Here is a 9,081-nt window from a genome sequence, read left to right on the forward strand (position 1 = left end):
TTTAGCTATAGAGGTCTAAACGACGCGGTTCCAGTTGCGTTGGAAAGCTAACGTCTGGGGCTTCGATTTGATATATAATTTGCCATAGTTGCTCCGATGCCAGGCGACGCGAACGCATGAGTCACGCGGATGCGTGACCTGGCAGGAACGCAACCCGCGCGGCCGCGTGAGCCATGCGGCCGCGTCACTTTTCCGCGACCTGTACGGACCAGAAAACGCTGGAAGTGATTTCTGGACTGTTTCTGACCCAGTTTTCGGCCTAGAAAACACAAATTAGAGGCTATAAAGTGGGGGAATGCATCCATTCATAATCATGCCATTCATAATTCTCTTTTTATTATTTTAGATGTAGTTTTCAGAGAGAGAGAGAGGTTCTCTCCTCTCTCTTAGGATTAGGATTTAGGACTTCTCTTAGTTTTAAGAGTGACTCTCGATCCCAGGTTTTATATTCCTTTTACTTTATATTTTTCTTCCATTTGGGATACTCTAATGCTTTTATTTTATTACTTGAATTATTATTTATCTTTTCAATTTGGCTTATGCTACATTCATGTTATGATTTTCTTAATTAATATTATTTGAGGTACTTCAGATTTACTTTTGCCTTGCTTTATTTATACGAATGCTTTTAATTTAATTTAGATTTTTCCCCCTTTTGGCTTGGGTTAAGTGATTGGTAACGCTTGAGCTGTCAAATAAAACAGTGGTTGAAATGGGCAGATTCTGATTGCATTAGGATTGCTCTAAAGCTAGCCTCTCCACAAGAGTTGACTAGGACTTGAGAATTAAGCTAATCAGTCCACTTAACCTTCCTTTGTTAGTAAAGGTTAACTAAGTGGGATTCAAACCCAATTCTTATCACAATTGATAAGGATAGGACTTCCAGTTCTTACACCTTGCAAAAAGTTTATTTTACAGTTATTTATTTATTTTTAATTGCCATTTAAATTACTTGTCATACTTCTCCCTTATTTCTAAAACCCCTAATTTACAGGATTCATAACCAATAATAAGAACATACCTCCCTGCAATTCCTTGAGAAGACGACCCGAGGTTTAAATACTCGGTTATCAATTTTAAAGGGGTTTGTTACTTGTGACAACCAAAACGTTTGCACGAAGGGATTTCTGTTGGTTTAGAGACTATATCTACAATGCGACTGTATTTATGAACTTCTTTACTGGCAAAAATCCTAACGTCACCAATACTCCTGAGGTAGGAAGTAATGCCCTTGAGGTAATGGAGGATGGTTCTGTTGAGCTTCCTCCTGAACTTGATCTTCTTTGGGGACCCTGTGATGTTCCTTAAGATGCTCCATGGTCTTCTTAGTAATTGGCCTCTCAACAGGAATGGGGAAGTCATTATCCACCTTTACCTTTGCTGCTTCACACAAGTGGTAAATCAGATGTGGAAAACCAAGCCTAACCTTCTTAAGAAGATTGGAGGTAATGTTATATATCTATTCTGAAATAATGTCCTCTACCTCCACCACTTCTCCTTTCATGATACAGCGAACTATGACAGTCCAGTCCACAGTGCATTCAGACCGGTTGCTAGTTGGCATGATAGACCTTCGAATGAAGTCTAACCATCCCCTAGCTATAGGAAGAAGATCACTGCTCTTTAGTTGGTTCGGCTTCCCCTCTGCACCTATTATCCACTGACAACTCGAAATGCATATCTCTTCAGGTACTTGGTCCAGTTGCTGATCTCTATGCATCTTCTCACTGTAGTAATCAGACGTATGATCTGGAGGTGGCAGATGGAGGGCCTGTCAAATGCTTTTTGGAATGAAATCAATGACCTTTCATCTCACATAGCTTTGATAGTTCTTTTCATTGACCCTATCAACATCCTTGTAAGTGAGCCAGAGATTGCCATAAAATTCTTGGACCATCAATTGTCCAACCTTAGTGTGTGGGTTGCATAGAAATTGCCACCCTCTCCTCTGAATCTGAAATTGAATTTTCAGATATTCATCCAGTTGGAGCGCAAATTCCACTTCCAGAGTTACAGCCTTCTTGTAAATATTCTCATAAAAATGTTCCTCATGGAGCTTGGAGCGGAATCTCCGTGCATTATAATAAGTGGTAGCTGGCTCTTTGCCTTTCTTCTTCTTTGAGGACTCAATGGTTTTTTGTGCCATTACAGTGAATAGAAAAAAAATACAAGCGAAGTGACAACACCAAACTTAAATTTTTTGCTCGTCCTCGAGCAAATTAGAAAATTACAAAGAGGAAGACAGAGAGGAGAAAGGAATTTGAAATTAGGATATAAAAATTAAATTTAATTTTTTTAAAACAAAATAAATAAATAAAAATAAGAAGAAAAGGGCGTACAGAGCGGGGGTGTGTGTACAGAAGAGAGATTGGAAGTGTTGTGGGTGTTTAGAGGGAGTGGTGGAAGGGACGTTGTTGTTGTGTGGTTAGAAGGGGAATGGGCAGCTTTATATAGAAGTTGGGGTTACGTTGGTGGGAGGGGGAAGCTGGGACAGGTTCATGGGTGGTATGGTCAAAGGTGTGTTGGGAATGGATATATAGAGAAGGGATGAAGGAAGTGGGGTGTCACAGTAAAAGATGGAAGAATCTATGCAGAGATAGGTGATTGTTTGGGAATTGAATGAAAGATTTGGAAGGGATTTGGTCCAGGAATCATGGGATTTGGTTTTGGAAAAGGCCAAACATTGTTGCTGGTGCCTAACTTGAGGTGAACAACGCTTAACTTTGTTGTTGAACTCATGCTGGTGCCTAACTTCACGCTGGACTTCTTTCCTGGCGCCTAACTTAAGAAAAGTGGAGTTAGGCACCAGGCCTCCCGTGTGTATAAGAGCCACCTCGCGCTTAACTTGGATTTTCCCAAGTTAGGCGCCACCCTCTTCCAATTTTTTTTTTGATTGGCTGGTGATGAGCGGATAATTTGTATGCTTTTTGGCATTGCTTTTAGTATATTTTTAGTATGATCTAATTAGTTTTTAGTATATTTTTATTAGTTTTTAGTTAAAATTCACTTTTCTGGACTTTACTATGAGTTTGTGTGTTTTTCTGTGATTTCAGGTATTTTCTGGCTGAAATTGAGGGACCTGAGCAAAAATCTGATCCAGAGACTCAAAAGGACTGCAGATGCTGTTGGATTCTGACTTTCCTGCACTCGAAGTGGATTTTCTGGAGCTACAGAAGCCCAATTGGCGCGCTCTCAACGGCGTTGGAAATTAGACATCCTGGGCTTTCCAGCAATATATAATAGTCCATACTTTGCCCAAGATTTGATGGCCCAAACCGGCGTTCAAAGTCACCTCAAGAAATTCCAGCGTTAAACGCCGGAACTGGCACCTAATTGGGAGTTAAACGCCCAAACTGGCACTAAAGCTGGCGTTTAACTCCAAGGAGAGTCTCTACACGAAATTGCTTCATTGCTCAGCCCAAGCACACACCAAGTGGGCCCGGAAGTGGATTTTTATGTCATTTACTCATCTATGTACTAGTTTTCTATAAGTAGGACCTTTTACTATTGTATAGAGACATCTAGGACTTTTGGTAGCTATCTTTGTTTTATGCTATCTTAGACCTTTGGGAGGCTGGCCATTCGGCCATGCCTAGACCCTGTTCTTATGTATTTTCAACGGTGGAGTTTCTACACACCATAGATTAAGGTGTGGAGCTCTGCTGTACCTCGAGTATTAATGCAATTACTATTGTTCTTCCATTCAATTCCGCTTGTTCTTTGTCCAAGATATCACTTGTTCTTCAACATGATGAAGGTGATGATTGACGCCCATCACCATTCTCACCCATGAACAAGGTGACTGACAACCATTCTTGTTCTACAAGCATCTGAGGCTTAGTGAATATCTCTTGGATTCCCGATTGCACGATGCATGGTTGATCGCCTGACAACCGAGTGCTCGCCTGACAAACGAGCCAACCATTCCGTGAGATCAGAGTCTTCGTGGTATAGGCAAGAACGGATGGCGGCATTCAAGAGAATCCGGAAGGTCTAACCTTGTCTGTGGTATTCTGAGTAGGATTCAATGATTGAATGACTGTGACGTGCTTCAAACCTGTAACCTACTGGGCGTTAGTGACAGACGCAAAAGAGTGATTCTATTCCGGTAGGGGAGGGAACCAAACCGGTGATTGGCAGTACTGTGACAGAGTGCGTGCATTAGCTTTCACTGCGCGGATGGGAGGTAGCTGCTGACAACAGTGAAACCCTACATGAGCTTGCCATGGAAAGGAGTAAGAAAGGATTGGATGAAGGCAGTAGGAAAGCAGAGAGACGGAAGGGAAGGCATCTTCATATGCTTGTCTGAAGCTCTTACACCAATGATATACATAAGTATCACTATCCTTATCTTCTATGTTATTTTCGTTCATCATCATATACATTTGAGTTTGCCTGACTAAGATTTACAAGATGACCATAGCTTGCTTCAATGCTAACAATCTCCGTGGGATCGACCCTTACTCACGTAAGGTATTACTTGGACGACCCAGTGCACTTGCTGGTTAGTTGTGCGAAGTTGTGTAATGCCATGGAATTGAACCACCAAGTTTTTGGAGTTCATGACCAGGGATTATGAGAGTTGTGAAAAGTATTGTTCACAATTTCGCGCACCAAGTTTTTGGCGCCGTTGCCGGGGATTGTTCAAGTTTTGAGCAAGCTTTTGGTAACAATGCCTGGGATTGTTCTAGTTTGGACAACTGACGGTTCATCTTGTTGCTTAGATTAGGTATTTTTTTTTTGAAATTCTTGAAGATGAATTCTAGAGTTTCATGATGATTTGTTGAAATCTGGCTGGCTGAGAAGCCATGTCTAATCTGATTGGACCGAGGTTTCAACTTATCACCACAAGAGCGTGTTGATTCTCATCAATTTTGCTCTTGGAGCAGTGATCTGCTAAGATTTGGCTGACCTTTGGTCATGTCTAGTGTTTTGGACCGAAGCTTTCCTTGAAAGCTTGGCTGGCTGTGAAGCCATGTCTAATTCCTGGACCGGAGTCTTAGACTAGCATTGCACTGATTCCTGGAATTCTCATTAAGAATTTTGATACCTTTTCCCACTTAATTTTCGAAAAACACAAAAAAAATTTACAAAATCATAAAAACCAAAAATATTTGATGTTTCCTGCTTAAGTCTAGTGTCTCATCTTAAGTTTGGTGTCAATTGCATGCATTCATTCATGTGTCCTAAGGATCCTCAAGTAATTCTTGATGATTTTTGTGTTCTAATCTTTGAATTCTATTGACTTGAAGTATTTTGTGTGTCTCATATGCATTCTCATATTGTTAGTGTCAGTAGTATACAAACTGCTAAGTTTGGTGTCTTGCATGCATTGTTAATTGATTCCTTTTGCATTTTGATTATTAAAAATCCAAAAATATTTTTAATTTGTGTCTTTTCAAGTCAATGATACAAGGAATTGAAGATTCAGAACATACTGCAGAGGAATTATACAGAAAAAGCTGAGCATTCAAAAATGCCCAGTGAAGAAGGCAGACTGGCGTTTAAACGCCAGCCAGGGTACCTGGTTGGGCGTTTAACACCCAAAAAGGTAGCATTTTGGGCGTTAAACGCCAGAATGTATACCATTCTGGGCGTTTAACGCCAGGATGGTGCTAGGGGGAAGATTTTGTTTTCAAAATCAATTTTTTTCAAGTTTTCAAAGTTTTTCAAAAACAAATCTTTTTCAAATCATATCTTTTCAATCAAATGTTTTCAAAATCAATTTCTTTCCTTTTTCAAAGATACTTACTAATAATTAATGATTTGATTGAACATTTTTGCCTTTTCTATTAAGGAAGGTTTTATGTTTGAATCATATCTTTTCTTGTTAGGCAAGTCATTAATTTTTAAAAATCATATCTTTTCAAATTGTTTTCAAATCATATCTTTTAAAATTGTTTTCAAATCATATCTTCTCAATCACATCTTTTTAAAACCATAACTTTTCAATTAAATCTTTTTAACCACATCTTTTTCAAAATAGTTTTCAATCAAATCTTTTTAATTTCTAATTTCAAAATCTTTTTCAAAAATCACTTGATTTCTTTTTCACTTTTAATTTTCGAAAATTATCAATCAAATTTTCAAAATGTTTTCAAAATCTTTTAAATGAATTTTCGAAAATTCTCTTCCCTCCTTCCCACATCCTACTATTTATGGGGTACCACTCCTTCTAAATGCACAATTCGAACTTTATCTAATTAAAGTTCGAATTCTTCTTCTCCTTCTTCTTTCTATTTCTCTTTTCCTCTGACACTTCAAGGAATCTCTATACTGTGACATAGAGGATTCCACATTTTCTTTTTCTCTCCTCTTTCATATGAGCAGGAGCAGAGACAAAGGCATTCTTGTTGAAGCTGATCCTGAACCTGAGAGGACCCTGAAGAGAAAGCTAAGAGAAGCCAAAGCACAACTCTCTTTAGAGGACCTGACCGAATTCTTCAAGGAAGAAGAACGCATGGCAGCCGAAAACAACAACAATGCCAACAATGCAAGGAAGGTGCTGGGTGACTTCACTGCACCTACTCCTGATTTCTATGGGAGAAGCATCTCTATCCCTGCCATTGGAGCAAACAACTTTGAGCTTAAGCCTCAATTAGTTTCTCTAATGCAACAGAATTGCAAGTTCCATGGACTTCCAATGGAAGATCCTCATCAGTTCTTAGCTGAATTCTTGCAAATCTGTGACACAGTCAAGACTAATGGGGTTAACCCTGAGGTCTATAGACTGATGCTATTCCCTTTTGCTGTAAGAGACAGAGCTAGAATATGGTTGGATTCTCAACCTAAAGAAAGCCTGGACTCTTGGGAAAAGCTAGTCAATGCCTTCTTGGCAAAGTTCTTTCCACCACAAAGATGGAGTAAGCTTAGAGTGGAAGTCCAAACCTTCAGACAGAAGGATGGAGAATCCCTCTATGAAGCTTGGGAAAGATACAAACAATTAATCAGAAGATGTCCTTCAGACATGCTTTCTGAATGGAGCATCATAGGTATTTTCTATGATGGTCTCTCTGAACTATCCAAGATGTCTTTGGATAGCTCTGCTGGAGGATCTCTTCATCTGAAGAAGACGCCTGCAGAAGCTCAAGAATTGATTGAAATGGTTGTAAATAACCAATTCATGTACACTTCTGAAAGGAATCCTGTGAACAATGGGACTAGTCAGAAGAAAGGAGTTCTTGAGATTGACACTCTGAATGCCATATTGGCTCAGAACAAGATATTGACTCAACAAGTCAATTTGATTTCTCAAAGTCTGTCTGGAATGCAAAATGCACCAAGCAGTACTAAGGAAGCTTCATCTGAGGAAGAAGCCTATGATCCTGAGAACCCTTCAATGGAAGAGGTGAATTACCTAGGAGAACCCTATGGAAACACCTACAATTCTTCATGGAGAAATCACCCCAATTTCTCATGGAAGAATCAAGAGAGACCTCAACAAGGTTTCAATAACAATAATGGTGGAAGAAACAGGTTTAGCAATAGCAAGCCTTTTCCATCATCTTCTCAGCAACAGACAGAGAGTTCTAAGCAGAATACTTCTGACTTAGCAACAATGGTCTCTGATCTAATAAAGACCACTCAAAGTTTCATGAATGAAACAAGGTCCTCCATCAGAAATTTGGAAGGACAAGTGGGTCAGCTGAGCAAGAAAGTTACTGAACTCCCTCCTAGCACTCTCCCAAGTCATACAGAAGAAAATCCAAAAGGAGAGTGCAAAGCCATAGACATGGCCGAATATGGAGAGGAAAGAGAGGAGGAGGACGCCACTGAGGAAGACCTCAGTGGGCGTGTACCAATCTCCTCTGAGTTCCTCAATGAGGAACAATGGGAATCTGAGGCTCAAAATAAGACCATAGAGATTCCATTGGACTTACTTCTGCCATTCATGAGCTCTGATGAGTATTCTTCCTTTGAAGAGGATGAGTATGTCACTGAAGAGCAAGTTGCTAAATACCTTGGAGCAATCATGAAACTGAATGACAAGTTATTTGGAAATGAGACTTGGGAAGATGAACCTCCCTTGCTCACCAAAGAACTGGATGACTTGTCTAGGCAGAAACTGCCTCAAAAGAGGCAGGATCCTGGGAAGTTTTCTATACCTTGTACCATAGGCACCATGACCTTCAAGAAGGCCTTGTGTGACTTAGGGTCAAGTGTAAACCTCATGCCCCTCTCTGTAATGGAGAAATTAGGGATCTTTGAGGTGCAAGCTGCAAGAATCTCATTAGAGATGGCAGACAATTCAAGAAAACAAGCTCATGGACTTGTAGAGAATGTTTTGGTGAAGATTGAAGACCATTACATCCCTACTGACTTCATAGTCCTAGAGACTGGGAAGTGCATGGATGAATCCATCATCCTTGGCAGACCCTTCCTAGCCACAGCAAAGGCTGTGATTGATGTTGATAGAGGAGAGTTGATCATTCAAGTGAATGAAGAATCCTTGGTGTTTAAGGCCCAAGGACATCCCTCTATCATCATGGAGAGGAAGCATGAAGAGCTTCTCTCAAAACAGAGCCAAGCAGAGCCCCCACAGTCAAACTCTAAGTTTGGTGTTGGGAGGCCACAACCAAACTCTAAGTTTGGTGTTGAACCCCCACATTCAAACTCTAAGTTTGGTGTTGGGAGGTTCCAACACGGTTCTGAGTATTTCTGAGGCTCCATGAGAGTCCTCTGTCAAGCTAATGACATTAAAGAAGCGCTTGTTGGGAGGCAACCCAATGTTTTATAGTTAACTATTTCTTTTGTTATTTTATCTTTTTTGTAGGTTGATGATCATAAGAAGTCACAAAAACAATGAAAAAAGCAAAAACAGAATGAAAAACAGGAAGAAAAATAGCACACCCTGGAGGAGAAGAAGCTAGCGTTCAAACGCCAGTAATGCTAGCTGTTGGGCGTTTAACGCCCAGTCTGGCACCATTCTGGGCGTTTAACGCCAGAAAGGGGCACCAGACTGGCGTTAAACGCCAGTAAAGGGCAACAACCTGGCGTTAAACGCCAGGAATGGGCACCAGCCCGGCGTTTAACACCAGAAATAGCTCAAAACGTAATTTTGAGCAACATTTGGTGCAGGGA

The 9,081-nt window shown here is 40.3% G+C and overlaps 1 non-coding gene across 1 annotated transcript; it reads right to left on the bottom strand.

The window, feature by feature from the left end:
- Positions 1-6,865: 6,865 nt before the first annotated feature.
- Positions 6,866-6,973, bottom strand: LOC130964269 (small nucleolar RNA R71). The gene has a single exon (XR_009080369.1). It is a non-coding gene; the product is annotated as a small nucleolar RNA R71 (small nucleolar RNA).
- Positions 6,974-9,081: the final 2,108 nt, after the last annotated feature.

The sequence above is a fragment of the Arachis stenosperma genome, chromosome 2 (genome assembly GCF_014773155.1).
Source record: "Arachis stenosperma cultivar V10309 chromosome 2, arast.V10309.gnm1.PFL2, whole genome shotgun sequence".
Taxonomy (NCBI): Eukaryota; Viridiplantae; Streptophyta; class Magnoliopsida; order Fabales; family Fabaceae; genus Arachis; species Arachis stenosperma.